This window comes from Silene latifolia, unplaced genomic scaffold (genome assembly GCF_048544455.1).
Source record: "Silene latifolia isolate original U9 population unplaced genomic scaffold, ASM4854445v1 scaffold_57, whole genome shotgun sequence".
Classification (NCBI taxonomy): Eukaryota; Viridiplantae; Streptophyta; class Magnoliopsida; order Caryophyllales; family Caryophyllaceae; genus Silene; species Silene latifolia.
The window spans coordinates 5,854,216-5,866,829 of record NW_027413480.1 but is presented as its reverse complement, the minus strand read 5'-3'; positions in this window follow the sequence as shown (position 1 = coordinate 5,866,829).

The window sequence follows — 12,614 nt, the reverse complement described above, 5'->3', positions numbered from 1 at the left end:
TTCAAGATGTTTTTCCGGAGGAGATCTCGGGATTACCGCTGAATAGAGATATCAATTTCAGTGTGGAGTTGAAACCAGGGACGGGACCTATATCTAAGGCCTCGTACCATATGGGTCCTAAGGAGTTGGAGGAGTTAAAGAAACAGCTGAATGAATTGATCGACAAGGGGTACATTCGACCTAGTGTATCGCCTTGCGGTGCACCAGTTTTGTTTGTGAAGAAGAAAGATGAGAGTTTAAGGCTGTGTATCGACTACAGAGAGTTGAACCATTTTACAGTGAAGAATAGGTATCCTTTACCGAGGACAAATGATCTTTTTTACCAGTTCAGTGGAGCTGGTGTCCTTTCGAAAATCGATCTCACGTCGGGGTACCATTAGTTGAGGATTCAGGATGAAGATATACCAAAGACATCTTTTCGATCGCGGTATAGTCACTATGAGTATGTGGTGATGCCGTTTGGGTTGACTAATGCACCAGCAGTGTTCATGGATCTGATGAACCAGGTTTTCAGCCAATACTTGGATCAGTTCGTGGTGGTGTTTATAAACGGCGTCTTAGTCTATTCCAAGACTATGGAGGAGCACGAGAAGCACTTACGATTGGTGTTGCAAACTCTACGTGACAACCAATTATATGCAAAGTTGTTTAAATGGGAGTTCTGGTCACAGAAAGTGGCTTTTCTGGGTCCTGTGATTTCGAAGAGGGTGTAGTTGTTGATCCTAACAAGATTGAGGCGGTGTCTAACTGGGAGGCGCCGAAGAACGTGGCCGAGATCAGATGTTTCTTGGGTTTGGCTGGATACTATCGACGGTTCCTGAAAGACTTTTCAAAGATTGCCAGACCTATGACAACATTGATGAGGAAAGAGAACAAGTTTCGTTAGGATAAAAGTTGTGAGATGACGTTCCAAACCTTAAAGGTGCATTTAACTACAACTTCAGTCTTGGCTTTACCTGAAGGGAGTGAGAATTTTGAGGTGTATACAGATGCTTCGAAGAATGGGTTGGGTTGTGTGTTGATGCAGAACGGAAAAGTCATTGCCTATGCTTCTTGGCAACTGAAGTCTTATGAGGAGAACTATCTGACGCATGATCTTGAGTTGGGTGTAGTTGTTTCTGCTCTAAAGATTTGGAGACACTATCTATATGGGGTGACCTTTAAGGTGTTTTTTTATCACAAAAGTTTAAAGTACATCTTTACTCAAAAAGAGTTGAATATGCGACAGAGGAGGTGGATGGAGCTCATTGGTGACTATGACATGGAGATTATATACCATGAAGGAAAAACGAACGTTATGGCTGTTGCATTGAGTAGGAAGAGTGCGCATTCTGTATGCACAACTATGTCACTGATGAGGTTAAAAGATGAAGTGACCAAGATGGAGATACATGTGATCCAGAAGAGGGATGCTAGAGGAGATTTGAGAATGAAACTAGATCTTTATGATGATATTCACGGGAAATAGGCTCTTGATCCTAAGATTCAAGAGTGGAGGGCTGGAGTAGAGAAGGAGACAATGTCTTGGTTCTCTATTCATTCTGATGGGAGTGTTTGGTTTGATGCAAGATGGTGTGTACCTAAGGATAAGGAGCTGAAGAAGATAATCATGGTGAAGGCTCATTACACTCCGTATTCAGTACATTCAGGTGGTGACAAGCTTTATAAGGATCTTAAGCAGACGTTTTGGTGGCCTGGGATGATGAGGGAGACAACTGAGTTTGTGGCTTGATGTTTGACTTGCCAGAGAGTCAAAGGGGATCAGCGAAGACCACAAGGTAAGATTCAGTCTCTAGAGGTACCTGAGTTGAAGTGGGAATCTATCTCCATGGATTTCATTGTAGGATTACCGAGGACTCAGCAAGGTAATAACATGATTTGGGTGATCGTTGATCGATTAATCAATTCAGCTCTTTTTATTCCCATGAAAGATACGTGGAGTAAGGTTCAGTTGGCGAATGGCTACTAGAAGAATGTAGTGAGGCTACATGCGGTGCCGAAGGACATTGTGTCAGATCGGGATGCGAGATTCATTTCTCGGTTTTGGCAGGAGTTGCAGGAACTGATGGAGACTACTTTGAAGATGAGTACTGCATTTCATCTTGCGATATATGGGCAGACGGAGAGAACAATAGAGACTTTGGAGGACATGTTAAGGGCTTGTGTGATGGAATTTGGTGATAGCTGGGAAGATAGATTGGATCTGATTGAGTTTTCCTACAACAACAACTACCATACGAGTATTGGGATGGCTCCGTTTGAGGCGTTGTATGGGGGGAGGTGTAGGAGTCCGATTTGCTGGGATGATAGCACAGAGGCATTAGTTTTAGGACAACAGATGGTACAAGATATGGTTGAGCAAGTGAGGTTTATTTGACAAAAGATGAAGGCGGTCCAGGATCGACAAAAGAGTTATGCGGATTTGCATCGTCAGGACATTGAGTTACAAGTTAGGGATAAGATTCTTTTGAAGGTGTCACCTATGCGTGGGGTGATGCGATTTGGTAAGAAAGGGAAGGTAAGTCAGAAGTTCATTGGCCCTTATTAGATTTTGGATCGTGTGGGAGAGGTTGCTTGTCGGTTAGCTTTGCCACCAGCTTTGGATAAAGTACACAATGTGTTTCATGTGCCTCAACTACGGAGGTACGTGAGTTACCCTTCTCATGTGCTAGAGGTTTAGAACATTGAGTTGGATGAATTCTTGTTTTATCTTGAAGTTCCAAAAGAGATTCTTGATCGCAAGGTTCGCAAGACTAGAACTCGGGGGACTGTGTTGCTAAAGGTGTTTTGGTCCAATCACAACGTCGAGGAAGCAACTTGGGAGGCGGAAGAAGCTATGCAGGAGTTCTATCCGTCTGTTTTTGATCAGGTATGTGTGGTTACGGGGGTAAGATATGATCGCATAAGTTTTTGGTGCGAGTTTTGGTCAATTTTGGTAAAGTTTAGTGTATGTTTTGGGTTGTTAAGTTGTATTTTAAGTTTTGTCTTGAGTTTTAGTTCTGTCGTTGCGTTATTGGTTAGTATAATGAGTTTGTTTTTCTATACGGATTCTGGAGTACATTCTGCTTTGTAGGTACTCGATCGAGTAGACGTTACTCGATCGAGTACGTTAGTTACTCGATCGAGTACGTTAGTTACTCAATAAAGTAAGTCGTGTTTTACAGTTTTTCGGCCGGGTTTGATAGTAAAACGAAGAGAGGTATTTAAAGTTCTATCGACAGTTCCTATTGCTTTTACTTTTCCTTTTCTAAACCTTTCATAAAAGAAAACAAAACGACGTTCAATCCTCTTCTCTCCTTGCTATCAAATCAAGGCTAGCGTTGTCAGATTACTGAGATCGTCATAGCTTTGTGATCGTCATCGTTTGGGTAAGATTTCTATGTCAGATTCACCCCTTGTGGTTCCCGTCACAAGGGGGATGTGCACATTATTAGACAGGGGTTATTCGCTCTACGGTTTTGAACGGGCATTAGGTGGTACGGCTACGGTCTCCACTGGCGGAGTGGAATATCTGTTGTGATGGGTATTCTGGCAGGCCTACACACATTAGTGTGTACTCAGGTGATTGGTGATGAGATGGCGTTGGAGGATTGTGTTTATATAATTGGATGTTGTTGTTTACTTATCTTTTTTATTCAGTAACTGACCCCGTTTAAATGTTTTGAAAACTGTGGTGATCCATTTGGGGATGGCGAGCAGTTTATTATCAGGTATTTCTTTGGGGTACGCGCGGATTCTAGCTGGGGATGGAGGCATCACTTGTCCGAGTATTTTAGTCTTCCGCTGTTTTGTTATGACAGTTTTTATTTTAGTTGCAGTTCAGTTTGAAACGATTGTATTTTATATAACAGTTTTGGTTAAGTTATACGCACATTAAAGTTTCAAACTTAAAGTACATTTCTTTATGGTCTCCTTTGATTATTATACCTCGGCTAACGGAGATGCTAGCATCTCCATGTGCTAGGGTGGTCTTGGTAAGGCACCTTGGTCTATGAGGGTGTTACAAAATCTTTTACAAAATTATATTTTCGACAAACATTAACATATAAATGTACTAAAAACGCGGTTAAAGTATCGCATTGACGATTGTACGGTAAAACGGGAAGAAACTAAAAAAAATAGAGGAAGTAGTTGTTCCAATCTCCGTCGAGGCCGATTTTTAGCATATTCAAGGGTGAAAAAAAGTATTGGCCTTGCAGTTAAATCAATAATAAATTATTGCATAGATTTGAACAACATATTGGGGGTGTTTTGTAAACGACATATTGGCCGATTTTTAGCATATTCAGAGGTTTTAGCATGTTTGACCAATCATTATGCTAATTTTAGTATTTCGTAAATAACATATTGAAACAACATATTTGGGGTCAACATGCTGTTTTAGAATATGCTGCTAACCCTAGAATATTGGTTAGCATATTCTAAAATAAGAGAATTTACTCCATTTTACAAAGAAAACTTACAATCTACTAATCGTCATATGTCAATTACCAAATACTCAAACTAATTCTGCCTCTTTAAGATTTCCGGAATGGTGATCAATTTGAAAAAAAAAAATCTTTACTTTATGAGTTTGTAAACACGAGTTATGACCTCTTTAAGATTTCCGGATCAAAAATTTGGGTATTTCTTGTAAACTGGCAAACTTTAGGGGTACCGCGTGAATTACCCGCTTTATTTTTTTTAAATCATGAGATTTTCTAATGCCTGTATTTTTCAAGTGGGATTTTCTAATGCCTGTTTTTTTTTTTGAAGTACGACAACCCTTATGCCAACCCTCATCTCTATATACTTCCTATATCTCTCTAAAATCAAAATATATACATAGTCATACACAATATATTGACTTAAGCGTCGAAAGCTCCGCCTCGGAGGCATCCGATGAGCCTGGAGTTCACCCTGCGTAATAATCCAATTCTCTATTGCGCACAAATCTTTCATAGTTAGGACGGTTCATTCACATAATCTAAGAGAGTAGTTATGCCGTTCAGAGCAGCTTAAACGTACTAACGTACTATACTTGTTTTAAGGCAAATAATATCATTGACCAAGTTTTACTCTTAACTCGATCCGTAATTTATTCAAGCTGAGTGACTCAATTGACACACACAGTCTCAAACTCACAGTACCCGAAACAGTGAGGACTAAGGATGTATTTGGATTGAAATATTTGATGGGAAAGGAAAGGGAGGAAGTATAAGAATAATACCGTATAATACTTGATTTGATATCAGGAGATACTATTCGATATTATATGGTATATATTGTAATTCTTGTAATACAAGTAGGATATATTAGTTTCGGGTAAGTATATATTGTTTTGCCTTTTATGAAGGAATTAGTTTCCTTAGTTCAAGATACAATATCATATTGTATCAGTATATATGTAAACTCCCTTGAAGCATATTGCAATACAAGAAAAACTTTTCCATCATCATTCTCTCTGTTTCACGATTTACATGGTATCGTCAGCGTTTTATTTATTTTTAATTTTTTTAATTTTTTTTACAAATCAAATTACAATGACAGGAGAAGATGACAAAATTAAAAATACTAAAATCCAAAACTTTGCTGTAAGTTCGCCTCTTTAACTTCAACCATCGGATAACCCTAATATGTCGCTTACGCAAATCATTTTTAACGGCGAAAACTATGATATATGGGCCGCCGCTGTTAACAATGGTCTAGATGCAAAAAAAAAAAAAGAAAAAAACTAGGTTTCGTCGGAAAGGTAAAAAAGCCATCGCCTGATGAAGGAGATGCCAGTCCTGAGTCAGTGGCTTGGCAACAATATAACGCCATGTTGAAAGCATGGTTACGGAATGTGATTGACCCAAAACTTGTAACACCCCCACATACTAAGTATCCTTAACAAGACCTTCCCCAATAATTAAGGGAGTTGCCATCTCGATAGCCCGAGGTAAGTATATCAGATAAACAATAACTGAACGTTTATTAAATGTTTCTTACAGTTCATACAAACATAGCAAAGGAAAACAACTCTGATACAACTGAAGGAACTACAAAGCATAGGTGACAGCAGCAACTAGTTAGACAGTGTGATACAAAGATATAATCAATTCACAAACACAACTAAACCGATAGCAATATCGTTCTCCAACTCCATTAATAGTCAATAACCGACTACACAGTTAATGTGTAGTCCTTCCAGATTACCCATCCCAACAGGTAATCCTCACCACCACTAGGGACCGCATCCATGCCCACCTAAGCCCCGCTCATCGCAACGAGCGCACCCAGATCATTAATGTGCACATCCCCCTTGTGACGGGAGCCACAAGAGGTGAACATGGGGTTGGAACCATCTCCCGAACATGGTCCCATAACAACAATACCAATTTCAATATCTACTCAACCAATCTCAATCCAACGCAACATATTTATAAATCAATCAGAGACAATCTCAAATCAATTACGCAATCAACTGAGTAGGGAAACCCTACCTTTTTGCTATTCCAAAAAAGTGCGTTCGTCATATAAAGCCAAGCAATACTCTACATTGAATCCTATAAGTAACAACTATACCCTATCACTAAGCTATTCGAGATCTATTAAAAGATAACAACTATTCACAAACTTACCTTGGGATGTAGACCGATTCCAACGAGGCGACAACCCGACACAGTGACTTTATGCATACCTCGTCTCCCTCCTCGGATTAGTGTTCAAGACCACCCACGATGTGTAGAGAAAGAGAGAGAGGGGGAGAGAGAGAGAGAGAGAGAGATAGAGAGATTAGGTTTAGGAATGAGAAAACGAACCGTCGAAAAAGATTTATGTTTAAGTCTCCGCATTTTATAATAACACGCTGTCAGACGAGGTACTCGGTTGCGTATAGATATACGCGGCCGAGTATGCTGCACTCGGTCGAGTACCTCAACTACTCGGCTGAGTGGCCTCTACTAGGTCGAGTATCGAGTTTCATTTGTCAAATAATCTCCCATCTCTCTTGCTAAGTCTCTCCCTTGGTCAATAGGTCAATCAACAGGTCCCTAACAGGGCGGATATTACAAAGCTGCATCCAAATATCACCTTCAACTTGACGGTTGCAGAAGTTTGGGAAGAATTGAAGGATCGGTATTCAGAAGGAAATGCACCGAGGGTACATTAGTTTAAAAGAGATATCACTGAATACAAACAACGACTACAGTCCGTGGTGGAATACTATACTCGATTAAAGAAGATTTGAGACAAACTTACAAATTATAGCAAGATTCCCAATTGCACTTGTGGCGCGGCGACCATGATAGCTAAGGAGCGAGATGAGGAGAAGGTCCATCAATTTTTGATGGGACTAGATACGGTTTTTTATGGTCATGTTCGTATAAAACTTTTGATGGAAAAACCAATTACTTCTCTTACCCGTGTGTATGCCTTGATATTAAGAGAAGAGAGACACTCCAGTATAACCCAAATTAAGGAGGAAAATGTTGAAGCAGTAATGGCGGCACGATCGTATGTAGTGGGAAAAGACAGGGAAAATCACTCTAAACAAGAGATGGAAGAAGAGGAAGGACCGCTCTAATGCACTCATTGTGGAAAATATTACCACACTGAGGAGAACTGCTACAACAAACATGGTTATGAAGTCGTGAAAAGCAGAGAAAGAGGACGTGGCCAACGAGGAGGAAGCAGTCGTGTACGCGGCATAGGACGTTTTGGGGAACGAGGACAACAAAGTATTTTTCAAGTGGATGCCATTGGAAACTCATCAGGGTCGAAGGAAGGAGAAACATCTAAGTAGACCGTGCCTTTCACCAACGATGAAATAGAACGGATTGTACTCTTTTGATGACCAGTCCCGACGGTAGTGACAAGCTTTCAGGTGTGAATGTTAATATTAGTAGAGAATGGTTAATAGATAGTGGGGCATCACATCACATGATGGCAAGACGAGATTGTCTTCAAAAACATATGGGTGGAGGATCCATCAGACGTTATGTTACCTGATGGTAGACAGGTTAAAGCAAAGGAGCACGGTGAAGTTGTGTTGAGCGCATATTTCATATTAAAAGACGTTATTTACGTACTATCACTCACGTGTGATCTAATTTCTGTTCAACAGTTAATAGATGAAAACAATTATGTAATAAGGTTTTTCTCCGACCATTATGTTATTTGTGTGGTTTGAAAATTTTTCGTCTAAGTCAACCAACCAAAATAATATTTATAACTAAATAAGCTACTCGTAGTAGAGTGGTAAGTAAAGGTTGTATCCGAAAGGAAGGGTATTGAATTAAGTTATCGGTTGTAGAAAGCTATGTCTTAGGGTGTCACAAATTGGGTTGAGATTTGAGGTATCAAACTACATTACTTAACAATGAAATGTAAAGAAATCAAAGTAAAACAAGCAAGTAAAGTAGGGGTTTTTAAACAATAGATTAAAGCACTAGGGTGTCATGGGTTCAGAGGGGATTCATGGTGGTGATCATACAAACATGTTTACATAGTTGCAAGCAAATTATTGTTGTAGTGGAATCAACTTAGTTTATTTATTACGATTCCTAGGAAGATTTGCGTCCCGGAGCCGAGCCGGTCAAGACTGTACAATACCTACAAGTCGACTTAGTTTCTTCCTAGTCACTTTTATGCATGGTCTAACAAGACTCGAGTTAGTTTATATCTTACAAGTCTTGTTGAATAGATAAGAGATGTACACATGCAAGGTTTGTTAATCAAGTAATTTATCAAGCATAACATGTGCATAAGTTGACACGACAACAAGCAAGCAATCTTATGAAAACATATTAGATTAAGTATGAGTCTACCCCCATGTTATAGTTCCCCTAATCCCCCATTAACCCTAGCTAGAAGACTACTCACTCATGACTATGGTAAACATGCTAATAAAGGTGTCAATCATATTAACAAATTAAACATGGTAAATGAGTAAAACAATAATTAATTAAGCAAGGGTAAAAGGGATTTTACCAACTTTAAGGATGATCCAAATAATAAGCAAAGATAAATAGAAGAATACTTGATGAATGATGAAGAGTTGTCGAGTCTTCAATAAACCGAAATAGTCTTCAAATTACCCAACTAATACTAATAACATTTGAAGGATTAAAGAGGAATTAAGATTTGATTAATATTGAATTGAATGTATACAACTTGGTTAGTAATCTTTAAACTTGATTAATACTAAATTATAACTTGGTGATTAATCCCCTAACACAATGGATATTTATTCTAAGTACAAGTATTAGGGTAACTAAGGGCTTAAATGACGATTAAGTCACTAAGAAGAGGATTAGTGCTTTGAAAGTCCCGTAGAGAGCCGCCCGGATTGAGGATCAAAGCAAACTCATGCTGCCCAGGGATCCGCTCGACCTGAAGGTGAGATGCCCGGATTGAGGCTTTAGACGCCCAGATTGACTATTGAGACGCCCGACCTAGGCTCGGGACGCCCAAATCCTTGTTCAGGTTTCCTTCTTCTTCCTTGACTGCCTAAGGATCCGTGGGGAACGTTGGGAGGTCGTGGGGGTCTTCATCATTGCCCTTTCTACTTGATTTATTTAATTAGGCCTTTAGTAATCTCCTCTTTGATGCTTGGTCATTAGATGCACTTTATTTAGCTCCACTTTGCTCCATAAATGCAAGGTTAGCAATCCTCTCCTACCAACGACACAAAACATCAAAGAATATGCAAAGTAGGGAACTAAAGATAAGAAACGACCCTAATAAGCACTAGAAGGCATAGGAAGAAGGCTAGTTCGGAGACTAAATATGCACAAATATGAGTCAGATCAAATATCCCCAAACCGAACCTTTGCTCATCCCGAGTAAAGAGGTGACTGAAACTATGACCCTTGTTAATATTAATAGCCGATGTGAAACAATTAGCAGTGGTCTCACTCCGCCCCTTCAACTCACAACAAGACACCTATGTGGTAAGATGCCTTCTTGCAAGGCAAGGTGAGGCTTGCCAAAATAGCGACACATCCAAGCATTAAGAACACAAAACAAGTAATGGATGCATCTACAAAAGAATAGCCACTTTCCTCATCTAAGTGGCGAAAATCATCTAATAGGGAAGCAATCTAAGGGTACACATTACATTGTAGATATTATTTCTCCAAGCTACTAAGTCTAAAAGGATACCAACAAATCACCTCTAAGTTGTTTCAAACTAGGGTAATTTTATCCTCAATCGCTAAATGCTTTTGTCAAGAGTAGGCTCCCTATGGTGTTAGAAACATCGTAGGATCGCGGAATTCCCCCTCTTGCCTAGACAAGAAGAAGGGTCGTCACCTCTCCCCCATGCAACAAAGAAAGGATCATTAATGGATAAAAGGGATCAATATGCTTTGAGTTTCACAATGTTAGTTTGCTTTTGATTTGTTTTCCCCCAATTTCTTGTGGCATTTGTCTTTTGGGAAGATTTCCTTGCCATTTTTTATGTTTGGCAATTTGATACTTGGCAAATTTTTCAATCTTTGCATTTTTTAACATTTTTCAAAGTAACCCCATTTTGTAACAAGGGTACTTTTATTGGAGCATAGGAGTCTATTTTTGCTCCTCTTTTCATTGATTCAGTTTTTTGCAAACTTTTTTATTTTCATTGTGGTGCTTGAACTCAAATTGGAGATTTATTGTGCCCATTACCTTTGTGTTTGACAAAACATGATGATAGAAATGAAAGAACGAGTGTATGTCATCAAGGGTCACCTTGGAATAAACGGTAGCAAAGGAGTCATCACACCACAAAGTACTCTAGACTAGGCCTTAGTCCATGGGTTAAAAGATACTAGTATGACACATCCTAGGGTGTCTTGAGGGTATTCTAGCAAAAAAAGTCTCAAGGAGAAAAATTATCTACAAGGGCCAATATACACTTTCCAAGCTTCCCAACTAGACATTTTCAAAAAATGTTTCCTAAAATGCAACTACATGCTAGGATGCAACTACCATATATACAACCTAATGCAAATGCGCCTATCACTAGTATGCCAAATAATCTAAATGCAACTCCTAGAATCACATTGGTTTATACCGCATCAAACAAAAGGAAGCCACATTGTCATTAACATATAAGAAGAAAAAGGAGATTAGGAAATATCATACCATGCGGTCTTCATATTCCTCATGCCTCGAATGTGGCGTAGTCGGTCCAATGTAATAGGAGTGAACACAAACAAACAAATATATACAATATATACATTTCTACACTATAAAGGGAAGAACATGTTTTTGGATTTTTTAAAATTTTTATCATTTTTATCATTTTTGGGTTAGGAAGTGTTAGAATTCCCCATACCCACACTTAGAATGGACATTGTCCCCAATGGGCAAAATAATAGGGAATTGTGAAAATGCAATGAAATGCATGATTCTACACTAAATGCAAACTATATGTGAGATATGTACATGTGATAAATATATACAAGTGATGAAAACTAAACTATACTACATGATGCATGATTTTCTATTGTTCCGAGAGCTAATTTGAATTAACTCACATTCCTTATGAGTGAACTTCCCCAAACCGGACAAAACACTATTTCTAGTGCAAAAAGGAGGAAGTTCATTCACGAGGCATGAAATGCAATGCATGAATGAAGATTGTCAAACACCTCAATGTGACCGAGGTGGGAGTCCTTTGAGTGGTACTAGGACTCTAAACTCTAAACTAGAAAGAGCCCGAAATGACTCTCAAAGTGATGTAAGTTAAAGGTTATATAAGTCATGGAAACATGAAACAAAAACAAAGCAAAAAGAGGGGTAGGAGACTCACAATGGAATAGTTTGGTACTAGCATAAGTGATCAACCCCCCATTGTAGTGCCCTCCTTCAAGCTTTGTCAACCATCAATTGTCACTCATCGTGACATCATCATGACGTACCTCCATGGAACCGGAGGTTTCACCATCATCTTCTTCACTTGAACTTTGCTCTTATTCCTCATCATCTTGGCAAGACCCACTACCTTCCCCGCTCTCATCATCAACTTCCTCCTCTATCCTTGTTTCCCAGTCATCCCTTTCTTCATCTTGAGAAGCATTAGGAAAGAACATTTTCCTATCCACCCAATTTGGCATAGCAAAGAACTCAAAGGATCAAGGAGTCCTTGCCTAGCAAGATGGTAAAGGGGTGGATATTGGGAGTAGTAGGCATTCACCCGATCATTGTAAGCCTCTCTATGCATATGTTGCATTAGCTAGGTCAACTAGTCATTGCCCGCTGTAGCATTACTTGATTTGAACTCGTGGTATGCAAAGGGATATGGTGGTGTAACAATGGAGGAGGAGGGCTCTTCTCTTGGATTTTGTTGTTGCTTGATGATGGTATCGGCTTGCTCGGAAATGGGTGGATATGCGACAAATCTTGCTTAGTAAGACAATGGACTTGGCATCCTTGATGAGCCACTCATAGGTATCGTCCAAGTTATCATACTTGACCCATTGAAACTTGTGAATCAAATTGCTCATGTCAAGAAGGTTGCTTCCTTGAACCGATTTATATGTGTTATCCTTGTTGAAATCCTGGTTAAAATGCCTTGCCAATCTCGTCACCAAGCCTCCATTAACAATGAAAGCCGCACCATCTTTCCCATTCCCAATATCCAACCATATTTTGATCAATAGTTGAAG